Here is a 13623-nt window from a genome sequence, read left to right as displayed (position 1 = left end):
CGCTGTTTAACAACTTGAACATAAGGTTTATTCAGATCTGGACCAACTTCGAAATATGCATATGAGGACTTACCCGAATTGTTATATGTTGATCCCGGCCTCATTTAAACTTGCCTTGTTGTGTTGCTCTTGTATGCATCATCCTTTGCCATGAGTAGCTTCATGTAGCTTTGTCATGCATCATACTTGTTTGTGCATCATGTCTTGTATATGTGTGGTGTGTTTACCTATGTTGTGTGCTTCTTTTCGATAGTTCCTGTTTCGTTGCGATCGTGAGGATTCGTTCGTCTACGCTTGGTTCGACTTCATCCGTTCGTCTTCTTCATGGACTCGTTCTTCTTCCTTGCGGGATTTCAGGCAAGATGACCGCTACCCTGGATCTCACTACTATCATTGCTATGATAGTTGCTTCGTTCTATCGCTATGCTGTGTTACCTATCACCTGTTTATCAAGCCATCCCATATTGCCATGAACCTCTAACCTTTGACACCTTTCCTATGCAAACCATTGATTGGCTATGTTACCGCTTTGCTCAGCCCTCTTATAGCGTTGCTAGTTGCAGGTGAAGTTGAAGATTTCTCCATGGTGGACAGGATTTTGGTTGGGCTATCACAATATCTCTTATATTATTAATGCATCTATATATTTGGTAAAGGGTGGAAGGCTCGGCCTTTTGCCTGGTGTTTTGTTCCACTCTTGCCGCCCTAGTTTCCGTCATACCGGTGTTATGTTCCCGGATTTTGCGTTCCTTACGCGGTCGGGTGATTTATGGGACCCCCTTGACAGTTCGCTTTGAATAAAACTCCTCCAGCAAGGCCCAACCTTGGTTTTTACATTTGCCTCACCTAGCCCTTTTTCCCTTGGGAGTCGCGCTCTCGAGGGTCATCTTTATTACAGCCCCCCCGGGCCAATGCTTGTCTAAGTGTTGGTCCAAACTAGAGCACCGTGCGGGACCATCCCTTGGCAACTTGGGTTACGTCGGTACCTGTACGCTTAGCTGATCCGGTGTTGCCCTGAGAACGAGATATGTGTAACTCCTATCGGGATTGTCGGTGCATCGGGCGGTCTTGCTGGTCTTGTTTTACAATTGTCGAAATGTCTTGTAAACCGGGATTCCGAGTCTGATCGGGTCTTCCTGGGAGAAGGTCTATTCCTTCGTTGATCGCGAGAGCTTATCATGGGCTAAGTTGGGACACCCCTGTAGGGTATAATCTTTCGAAAGCCGTGCCTGCAGTTATAGGCAGATGGGAATTTGTTAATGTCCGGTTGTAGATAACTTGACACCAGATCCGTATTAAAATGCATCAACCGCGTGTGTAGCCGTGATGGTCTCTTTTCGGCGGAGTCCGGAAAGTGAACACGGTTTCTGGGTTATGTTTGACGTAAGTAGGAGTTCAGGATCACTTCTTGATCATTACTAGTTTCACGACCGTTCCTTTTGCTCTCTTCTCGCTCTTATTTGCGTATGTTAGCCACCATATATGCTTAGTCGCTGCTGCAGCCTCACCACTTTACCCCTTCCTTTCCCATTAAGCTTTGCTAGTCTTGATACCCATGGTAATGGGATTGCTGAGTCCTCGTGGCTCACAGATTACTACAACAACAGTTGCAGGTACAGCTTTTGCGATGATCATGACGCGAGAGCGATGCTTGCTTGCGCTGAGTTCTTCTTCTGCTTCTTCGATCAGGGGATAGTTTCCAGGTCGGCAACCTGGGCTAGCAGGGTGGATGTCGTTTGAGTTTTTGTTTGTGTTTCGTCCGTAGTCGGATGATGCTCTTATGTATTGTGATGTTGTATTCGTGTGGCATTGTATGCCTTATGTATGTATCCCCATCTATTATGTAATATTGATGTAATGATATCCACCTTGCAAAAGTGTTTCAATATGTGGGCCTATCCTTGGTGGGACCTTCGAGTTCCTTTTGGATAGGTCGCATATTGGGCGTGACACTTCTCTTCTGTGTCGTGCTTCGAGCAGGGTTCATTTAACAACTGTTCGACAGTAGGACCTGACCCGCCTGATCGAGGGGGTGGCCTCCCCTTACGCCGCTGATTGTTGCCCTGTGCATTGGTGTTAGCCACAAACTCCGAGCTACCGTCCACCTTACGCTTATTATTGCCACCTTGACTGGCCGGGCTAGGCTGAGTGCCCTTAGCGTTGCTGCTCTTCTTTCCCTTCCCTGCCCTCTCATCGTCAAACTCGGGATCCTTGGTACTATCAGAGTCAGCATATTTAACCAGAGCCGCCATCAACTGACCCATGTCAGGACAGTCACGCTTGAGCCGCCCTAGCTTCATCTTCAGAGGCTCAAAACGATAATTTTGTTTTAACATTAATACTGCAGAGCTGGCATCCATCTTATCAGAGGAGTGTATTATTTCCTTAACCCGGTGCACCCAATGGGACATGGACTCACCCTCCTGTTGTTTGCAAATAGTCAGATCCACAATCGACATGGGCTGCTTGCATGTATCTTTAAAGTTCTGGATAAACTTTTCCTTCAATTCTGCCCATGAACCAACGGAATTAGGTGGCAACACCTTCAACCAATTACGGGCCGTCCCATCTAACATCATGGTGAAGTACTTGGCCATCGCAATGTCGCTAACTTCCAGTAACTCCATGGCCATCTCATAACTGTCATATCCACGCTCCGGGCTGTAGATCGGTCGTGTAATTCGGTACCTTACGAGGCCCTTTAAAATCCTTGGGCAACCGCTCGTTACGCAGAGCCGGCACCAAACAAGGCACACCCCCAGTTCTGGTGACCACTCCTGCCTCAACCGACGCTGCTGGATAAACCGGCAGGGGCTGATAAGCCGCCTGCTAAACCGCCTGTTAAGCTGCTATTTCCGCTGCCTGCTGAGCCGCCTGCTCAATTTGCCGGCGCACTCTGTCCTGATTATGCACATTAGGAGCCCCACCTTGAGCCGGATCGTACCCGCGCGGCTGATTACGCCACTGAGCATTACTTGACACGGCTGGTGAATCCAAGTGCCTACTATAACTCTTGCTCCAGCTCGGGCGTGGGGTAGAGTGAATCATGTCTCTATTGTAAGAGTATGCCTCTTGCTGTGCTAAAGCTGTCTGAAGAAGAGCCCTGACCCTGCGTGTTTCAACCGCCGTTGGTGAATCGCCATCAGCTGGGAGAGCCGCTAGTCGTGCTGCCACCGCGATCATGTTTTCTAGCGGGTTAGAGTAATGACACAGTGGTGTCGACACATAAGGGGGCGGAGCAGTATTCAGACGTGGGGGTCCCATGACCTGTTGTTGAATCGACGTATTGGTCTCGGTCACTGTAACCTGATTTACTCCCGGTGGGTTACTGGGTCCCGCTCCGGGTGTCTGGAAAAGGTTCTTAGGATCATAAACCGGAGGCAGACGATATTGAGCCTTCTGGTACCTTCTCCTCATAACCTCATTTGACGCATTCTGCTCCATCGTGAGCTGAAAAGCCTGTGATTGAATCTGCTGTGCTCGGACATCCAGAGCCGCCCGCTCTGCTGTCATCCTGACGTCTTCTGCCGCCAGGTTTTATTTAGCTTGCTCTATATCAAGCTTCAACTGTGCCACCTCTGCATCATGTTGAGCCTGATCCACCGGGTTGACCTCGGCGGTTAATAGGGTCATCAATTTATCAGTGAGATCCATCAACACCTGAGCCGGCGAGCACACAGGGCCTCCTGCCCCGGCTGCTGCTGTCCCGGAGGTCATGGCCGCCGCAGTTGATGAAGTTAATGCAGGTTGGGTACCTGCCATCAAGATTATGACTCTGCTTGGCGGCTCAAAGGGGTCTAGAATACTGCCGCCATCGGAATAGCCCCCAAGCCCACCGTCTTGCAATTGATATAATGAATCCGTCTCACCTGTGGACGACTCACCATCGGAGTAGATGGCCGTCTCACCGTCGGAGTCAGATCCTTCAGAAAATTCTCCTCCATGGATGCATCCTACGAAGGCACGCCTTACAGCGGGTTGAGCTCGAGCGGGTCTCGCGAGCTGAGCCGTCTCGATGATGTCGGCGCAGATGTCCGGCTCAGGGCCCGACTCGCCGATCCTGCCGATGAAGACGTGGATTCCGCCGAAGGGGACCCAGTACCCGTACTCAATTGAGCCAGCGTCGGGGCCCCAGCCTGCGTCGTCGATGTCGAGCTTGCCGCGACGACTCTTGGTCATCTGGCGCACAGCGTATCCTTGAGCCCTTCGAAGCTGCCCCTCAAGAACTCAAATCCACCGTGCACTGGCCCCATGGTGGGCGCCAACTATCGTGGAATTGTCAGGTCAAATATCTTAGTGGAAGGACTTAGTCATGGAGCCATCGCAACTAGGAAGCTTAAAGGGGTTACTCGGGACAAAGGACATGAGGTTTATACTGGTTCGGCCCCTTACGGTGAAGGTAAAAGCCTACGATCCAGTTCTGAGTGGGATTCCTTATGACTCGTTAACCAGGGAGCGAATCGCTTGACCTAGCTCTCGAGTTGATGTTACTTGCCCTGAACCGCCGCCGGGTCGTCCCTTTATATACAGAGGTCGACCCCTAGCGGCTCTACAGAGTCCCGGTCGGCTCATAAACAGTGTCCGACTCGATCTCTTAACTATTCTTTCCTTACAATACAAGTCACGCATACATGGCGGTTTATCACTACGAGCCTTAAGTCGCCTCTGGGCTTTGGGCCCTTGCTTGAACCGCCACCTCTCTCCTGGGTCTTGAGCTTCAAGAATATTTGTAAGTATAACCCGACCCCTCCTGGGCGGGTCATACCAATAGTTATATCCCCAACAGTTCTATTGTTGAATTCATTCATGATGCTACTGAAAATTATTATGAGGGAGGAATATATGCTTGTAGGAGTTGCAATAATATCAAGTTTCCTCCCTATGTGTTGAAAGTTTTGAAGTTATGCTTGTTTTGCCTTCCTATGCTAGTTGATTCTTGTTCCCATAAGTTGTTTGCTCACAAAATACCTATGCATAGGAAGTGGGTTAGACTTAAATGTGTTAGTCATATTCTTCATGATGCTCTTTTTGTGTTTCAATTCTTATCTTTTAAGTGAGCATCATTATCATCATCATGCCTAGCTAAAAAGGCATTAAAGAAAAGCACTTGTTGGGAGACAACCCAGTATTTACCCCTACTGTTTTTGTGTGTACACATGATTAAGCTACTGTAGTAATCAGCTTTTGTTTCAATAAAGTGTCAAGTAAAGCCTTTAGGATAGTTTGTGGTGATAGTTGTGTTGATCCTGCTGAAATCAGAAACTTTTGCGATCAGTAAATAATTTCCAGAATCTTATTGAAACGTGCTTTTGACCTGATTATTTTTGCTATGGATTGGTTCACAAATTTCTCAGGTTTTAATAATTGTTTCAGAATTTTTGGAGTTACATAAGTATTTGATAGTTACATATTACTACAGACTATTCTGTTTTAGACAGATTCCGTTTTCTATGTGTTGTTTGCTTATTTTGATGAATCTATGAGTAGTATAGAAGGGTATGAACCATAGAGAAGTTGGAATACAGTAGATATTACACCAATATGAATTTAGAATGAGTTCACAATAGTACCAAAAGTGGTGATTTATTTTCTTATACTAACGGAGCTTATGAGTTTTCTATTGAGTTTTGTGTTGTGAAGTTTTCAAGTTTTGGGTAAAGATTCGATGGACTATGGAATAAGGAGTGGCAAGAGCCTAAGCTTGGGAATACCCAAGGCACCCCCAAGGTAATATTCAAGGACAACCAAGAGCCTAAGCTTGGGGATGCCCCAGAAGGCATCCCCTCTTTCGTCTTCGTTCATCGGTAACTTTACTTGGAGCTATATTTTTATTCACCACATGATATGTGTTTTGCTTGGAGCGTCATTTTGTTTTGCTTGCTGTTTCAATAATATCCCAAGATCTAAAATTCTTAAATGTTAAAGAGTCTTCACATAGTTGCATAATTATTCGACTACTCATTGATCTTCACTTATATCTTTTGGAGTAGTTTGTCATTTGCTCTAGAGCTTCACTTATATCTTTTAGAGCAGGACGGCGGTTTTATTTTTAAGAAATATATGAACTCTTATGCTTCACTTATATTATTTTGAGATTATTAAACAGCATGGTAATTTGCTTTGGTTATTAATTTAGTCCTAATATGATAGGAATCCAAGAGGGATATAATAAAAACTTTCACATAAAGTGCATTGAATACTATGAGAAGTTTGATTCTTTTATGATTATTTTGAGATATGAAGATGGTGATATTAGAGTCATGCTAGTGAGTAATTGTGGATTCTAGAAATACTTGTGTTGAGGTTTATGATTCCCGTAGCATGCACGTATGGTGAACCGTTATGTGATGAAGTCGGAGCAGAAATATTTTTTGATTGTCATCCTTTGTGTGGAGGTCGGGATCGTGCGATGGTTAACTCCTACCAACCCTTCCCCTAGGAGCATGCGCGTAGTGCTTGGTTTTGATGACTTGTAGAATTTTGCAATAAGTATGTGAGTTCTTTATGAGTAATGTTGAGTCCATGGATTATACGCACTCTCACCCTCCCACCATTGCTAGCCTCTCTTGTGTCGCGCAACTTTCGCAGGTACCATAACACACACCATTACCTTCCTCAAAATAGCCACCATACCTACCTATTATGGCATTTTCATAGCCATTCCGAGATATATTGCCATGCAACTTTCCACTGCTCCATTTACTATGACACACACCATCATTGTCATATTGCTTTGCATGATCATATAGTTGACATCGTATTTGTGGCAAAGCCACCATTCATAATTTTTTTCATGCATGTCACTCTTGAATTATTGCACATCTCGGTACACCGTCGGAGGCATTCATATAGAGTCATATTTTGTTCTAAGTATCGAGTTGTAATTCTTGAGTTATAAGTAAATAAAAGTGTGATGATATTCATTATTAGAGCGTTGTCCCAGTGAGGAAAGGATGATGGAGACTATGATTCCCCCACAAGTCGGGATGAGACTCCGGACGAAAAAAGAGAAAATAAAAAAAGAGGCCATAAAAAGGCCCAAATAAAAAAATGAGAGAAGGGGCAATGTTACTATCCTTTTTCCACACTTGTGCTTCAAAGTAGCACCATGATCTTCATGATAAAGAGTCTCCTATTTTGTCACTTTCATATACTAGTGGGAATTTTTCATTATAGAAATTGGCTTATATATTCCAATGATGGGCTTCCTCAAAATGCCCTAGGTCTTCATGAGCAAGCAAGTTGGATGCACACCCACTTAGTTTCTTTTTGAGCTTTCATACACTTATAGCTCTAGTGCGTCCGTTGCATGGCAATCCATACTCACTCACATTGGTATCTATTGATGGGCATCTCCATAGCCCGTTGATACGCCTAGTTGATGTGAGACTATCTTCCTATTTTTGTCTTCTCCACAACCACCATTCTATTCCACCTATAGTGCTATGTCCATGGCTTACGCTCATGTATTGCGTGAAAGTTGAAAAAGTTTGAAAATACTAAAGTATGGAACAATTGCTTGGCTGAAACCGGGGTTGTGCATGATTTAAATATTTTGTGTGATGAAGATAGAGCATAGCCAGACTATATGATTTTGTAGGGATAGCTTTCTTTGGCCATGTTATTTTAGAAGACATAATTGCGTTGTTAGTATGCTTGAAGTATTATTGTTTATATGTCAATATTAAACTTTTGTTTTGAATCTTACGGATCTGAATATTCTTGCCATAATAGAGAAAATTACATTGATAAATATGTTAGGTAGCATTCCACATAATTTTTTTTGTTCTTATCATTTACCTACTCGAGGACGAGCAGGAATTAAGCTTGGGATGCTTGATATGTCTCCAACTTATCTATAATTTTTTATTGTTCCATGCTATTATATTATCTATCTTGGATGTTTTATATGCATTTATATGCTATTTTATATGATTTTTGGGACTAACCTATTAACCTAGAGTCCAGTGCCAGTTTCTGTTTTTTCCTCGTTTCTGAGTTTTTTAGAAAAGGAATAACAAACAGAGTCCAATTGACAAGCCAATTTACAGAGATTTTTTATGGACCAGAAGAAGCCCCCGAAGTAAAAGAGTTGGGCCAGAAGAGTCCCAAGCCATCCATGAGGGTGGAGGGCGCGCCCTACCCCCTAGGCGCGCTCCCCTACCTCGTGGATGACTCGAAGACCCCCCTGAGGTGAAATTGATGCCAAAATTCCTATAAATACAGAAACCCCCGAAAAGAAACATAGATCAGGAGTTCCGGCGCCGCAAGCCTCTATATCCACCAAAAACCAATTGGGACCCTGTTCCGGCACCCTGCCGGAGGGGGTGATCCATCACCGGTGGCCATCTGCATCATCCCGGCGCTCTCCATGACGAGGAGGGAGTAGTTCACCCTCGGGGATGAGGGTATGTACCAGTAGCTATGTGTTTGATCTCTCTCTCTCTCTCTCTCTCTCCCTCTCTCGTGTTCTTGATTTGGCACAATCTTGATGTACCGCGAGCTTTGCTACTATAGTTGGATCTTATGATGTTTCTTCCCCTCTACCTCTTGTAATGGATTGAGTTTTCCCTTTGAAGTTATCTTATCGGATTGAGTCTTTAAGGATTTGAGAACACTTGATGTATGTCTTGCATGTGCTTATCTGTGGTGACAATGGGATATTCACGTGATCTACTTGATGTATGTTTTGGTGATCAACTTGCGGGTTCAGTGACCTTGTGAACTTATGCATAGGGGTTGGCACACGTTTTCGTCTTGACTCTCCGGTAGAAACTTTGGGGCACTCCTTGAAGTTCTTTGTGTTGGTTTGAATAGATGAATCTGAGATTGTGTGATGCAACCATATAATCATACCCGTGGATACTTGTGGTGAAATTGGAGTATCTAGGTGACATTAGGGTTTTGGTTGATGTGTTTCTTAAGGTGTTATTTTACTACGAACTCTAGGGCTGTTTGTGACACTTATAGGAATAGCCCAATGGGTTGATCGGACAGAATAACGTTGAGGTGGTTTCGCACCCTACATTAATCTCTTCGTTTGTTCTCCGTTATTAGTGACTTTGGAGTGACTCTTTGTTGCATGTTGAGGGATAGTTATATGATCCAGTTATGTTATTATTGTTGAGAGAACTTGCACTAGTGAAATTATGAACCCTAGGCCTTGTTTTGAAGCATTGCAATACCGTTTTTGCTCACTTATACCACTTGTTACCTTGCTGTTTTTATAATTTCATATTACAAAAACCTATATCTACCATCCATATTGCACTTGTATCACCACCTCTTCACTGAACTAGTGCACCTATACAATTTACCATTGTATTGTGTGTGTTGGGGACACAAGAGACTCTTTGTTATTTGGTTGCAGGGTTGTTTGAGAGAGACCATCTTCATCCTACGCCTCCCACGGATTGATAAACCTTAGGTCATGCACTTGAGGGAAATTTGCTACTGTCCTACAAACCTCTGCACTTGGAGACTCAACAACGTCTACAAGAAGAAGGTTGCGTCGTAGACATCATAGGTCAACCAAAGCACAATCCACACCAGAGTGGTACGAAAATCCTGTCCTGGAAGTTATGTTATTAGACCATGACAAACCTTCGAACTATGAAGAAGATATGATGAGCGCAGATTCCAATAAATGGCTTGAGGCCATGAAATCTGAGATAGGATCCATGTATGAGAAAAAAGTGTGGACTTTGGTGGACTTACCCAATGATCGGCAAGCCTTAGAAAATAAATGGATCTTCAAGAAGAAGACTGACGCTGACGGTTATGTTACTGTCTACAAAGCTCGACTTGTCGCGAAAGGTTTTCGACAAGTTCAAGGGGTTGACTACGATGAGACCTTCTCACCCGTAGCGATGCTTAAGTCTGTCTGAATCATGTTAGCAATTGCCGCATTTTATGATTATGAAATCTGGCAAATGGACGTCAAAACTGCATTCCTCAATGGATTTCTTAAAGAAGAGTTGTATATGATGCAACCAGAAGGTTTTGTCAATCCTAAAGGTGCTAACAAAGTGTGCAAGCTCCAACGATCCATCTATGGACTGGTGCAAGCATCTCAGAGTTGGAATATACACTTTGATGAGGTGATCAAAGCATATGGTTTTATACAGACTTTCGGTGAAGCCTATATTTACAAGAAAGTGTATGGGAGCTCTGTTGCATTTCTGATATTATATGTAGATGCCATATTGTTGATTGGAAATGATATATAATTTCTGGATAGTATAAAAGGATACTTGAATAAGAGTTTTTCAGTGAAAGACCTCGGTGAAGTTGCTTATATATTGGGCATCAAGATCTATAGAAATAGATCACGACGCTTAATAGGACTTTCACAAAGCACATACCTTGACAAAGTTTTAGAAGTTCAAAATGGGTCAGTCAAAGAAAGGGTTCTTGCATGTGTTATAAGGTGTGAAGTTGAGTTAGACTCAAAGCCTGACCACTGCATAAGATAGAGAGAAAATGAAAGTCATTCCCTATGCCTCATCCATATTCTATCATGTATGTTATGCTGTGTACCAGACCTGATGTGTGCCTTGCCATAAGTCTGGCAGGGAGGTACCAAAGTAATCCAGGAGTGGATCACTGGGTAGCAGTCAAAATTGTCATTGGTTACCTTAAAGAGGACTAAGGAAATGTTTCTTGGTTATGGAGGTGATAAATAGTTCATCGTAAAGAATTATGTCAATGCAAGCCTTGACACTGATCTAGATGACTCTAAGTCTCAGTCTAGATACGTATTGAACGTGGGAACAATTAGCTAGAGTAGCTCCATGCAGAGCATTGTATACATAGAAATTTGCAAAATACATACGGATCTGAATGTGGCACACCCATTGACTAAACTTCTCTCACAAGCAAAACATGATCACACCTTAGTACTCTTTGGGTGTTAATCACATGGCGATGAGAACTAGATATTGACTCTAGTAAACCTTTTATGTGTTGGTCACATGATGATGTGAACTATAGGTGTTAATCACATGACGATGTGAACTATTGGTGTTAAATCACATGGCCATGTGAACTAGGTTAATGACTATAGTGCAAGTGGGAGACTGAAGGAAATATGCCCTATAGGCAATAATAAATTTGTTATTTTATATTTCCTTATTTCATGATAAATGTTTGTTTTTCATGCTAGAATTGTATTAATTAGAAACTTGACACATGTGTGGTTACATAGACAAAACATTGTGTCCCTAGTAAGCCTCTACTAGACTAGCTCGTTAATCAAAGATGGTTAGGTTTCCTAACCATAGACATGTGTTATCATTTGATAAATGAGATCACATCATTAGGAGAATGATGTGATGGACAAGACACATCTGTTAGCATAGCATATTGATCATTCAGTTTCAGTTTTATTGCTATTGCTTTCTTCATGTAAAATACATATTCCTTCGACTATGAGATTATGCAACTCCCGGATATCGAAGGAATGCCTTGTGTGCTATCAAAAGTCACAACGTAACTAGGTGATTATAAAGATGCTCTAAAGGTATCTCCGGAGGTGTTTGTTGAGTTGGCATAGATCGAGATTAGGATTTGTCACTCCGAGTATCGAAGAGGTATCTTTGGGCCCTCTCGGTAATACACATCATAAGCTTGCAAGAAAACGACTAAGGAGTTAGTCATGAGGTGATGTATTATGGAACTAATAAAGAGACTTGTCGGTAACAGGATTGATCTAGGTATGAAGATACCGATGATCGAATCTCGGGCAAGTAACATACCGATGGACAAAGGGAATAACGTATGTTGTCATAACAGTTCGACCGATAAAGATCTTCGTAGAATATGTGGGAGCCAATATGAGCATCTAGGTTCCGCTATTGGTTATTGACCGGAGAAATGTCTAGGTCATGTCTACATAGTTCTCGAACCCGTAGGGTCCGCACCCTTAACGTTCGATGACGATATAGTATTATATGAGTTATGTGATTTGGTGACCGAATGTTGTTCGGAGTCCCGGATGAGATTACGAACATGACGAGGAGTCTCGAAATGGTTGGGAGGTATATATATGTATATATATATATATATGATGATGGTATTCGGACATCGGAAGTGTTCCAGAGGATACCTGGTACATATCGGATCACCGGAAGGGGTTCCGAACACCCCGACAAAAGATATGGGCTTTATGGGCCAAGAGGGGAAACACACCAGACACAAGGGGCTGGTACACCCCCCATATGGGCCGGCCTAAGTGGAGATGGAAAGGGGAAGAAGGAAAAGAAAGAAAGGGAATAGGATTTCCCCTTCCTTCCCCTTCCCCCTCTTTCCTTCCCCCTCCTATAAATATAGTAGGGGGCGAATTGGGGAGGGACCCCAAGTAGGATTCGGCCTACTTGGGGCGCCCCTTGGCTACCTCCCCTCTCCCTCCCACCTATATATATGTGGGGAGGGGCGCCCTAGCACACCCGAGACAATTGCCTAACCGTGTGCGGCGCCCCCCTCGACAGTTTACTCCCCGATCATATTTTCATAGTGCTTAGGCAAAACCCTGCGGAGATTACTTCACCATATCATCACCACGCTGTCGTGCTGACGGAACTCATCTACTACCTCGACGTCTTGCTGGATCAAGAAGGCAAGGGACGTCACCGAGCTGAATGTGTGCAGAACTCGGAGGTGCCGTACGTTCGGTACTCGATCGGTGGATAGAAAGTTCGACTACATCAACCACGTTGTGAAACGCTTCCGCTTACGGTCTACGAGGGTACGTAGACACACTCTCCCCCTCGTTGCTATACATCTCCTAGATAGATCTTGTCGAGCCTCCACTGCTCCGCGCTGCTGAGATCCACCGCCATGAATATGTTCAATGAAACACCGCTCCACCCAAGATGTTGTCCGCTGGTCCCTCGAGCCCGAGTGCACCTCCAAGAATGCCGCCCCCAAGGGGGTAATGACATAAGATTGCCGCTGTCATCCGATCAACTGATCTAGGGTTCCCCCCGGAGGTATTGGGTGGTGTTGGGAGCTTCACCTCGATGATGCCTTCATGAAGGAAACGATGATAAGGGCGTCGTCGTCACCGGCTCCAGCCACCGACCGAAGACTAGGTTTTCACCCAGATTCGTCCAAAGAAATCCACCCGACAACCTATGCACCGTCTCGACCGCCTTCAAAGCCCCAGATCTAGCCGCCTAGATCTGGCGACCAACCACAAGAGCAGTGTCACTGTAGGAGCCCTGGCGCACCTGCCACTGCCTGAGTGTGCCACCACTGGAGCCTGGGAGGAGGGCTGCCACCCAACCTCGCCAAACCGCTAGAGCTGCCGAGATGGATCCCTCACACTCGTCACCGTCTTTGATCTGAACCAATCCATAGTACAACCACCACATCGCCGGCGTAGATCCGCCTTGGACAGAGACTGCACCACGCCATGCCGCCGCGGGAAGCTCGAGCTTCACCCGCCTCCACCTTCTAGGGCCGCCGCCCCAGGATCCAGACAGAACATCGCCACTGTCACCAGCCATGTTCCGCCTTCGCCGATCGGCTGAGCCGCTGACCACCGCGACCAAGGCTGCCATGACCAAGCGAACCCGCCGATCAGCCAGCGCCACCAGATCTTCCACGAAGCCTAGCAGCTCC

Source organism: Triticum aestivum, chromosome 1B, assembly GCF_018294505.1.
Source record: "Triticum aestivum cultivar Chinese Spring chromosome 1B, IWGSC CS RefSeq v2.1, whole genome shotgun sequence".
Classification (NCBI taxonomy): Eukaryota; Viridiplantae; Streptophyta; class Magnoliopsida; order Poales; family Poaceae; genus Triticum; species Triticum aestivum.
This window is presented reverse-complemented; position numbering follows the sequence as displayed.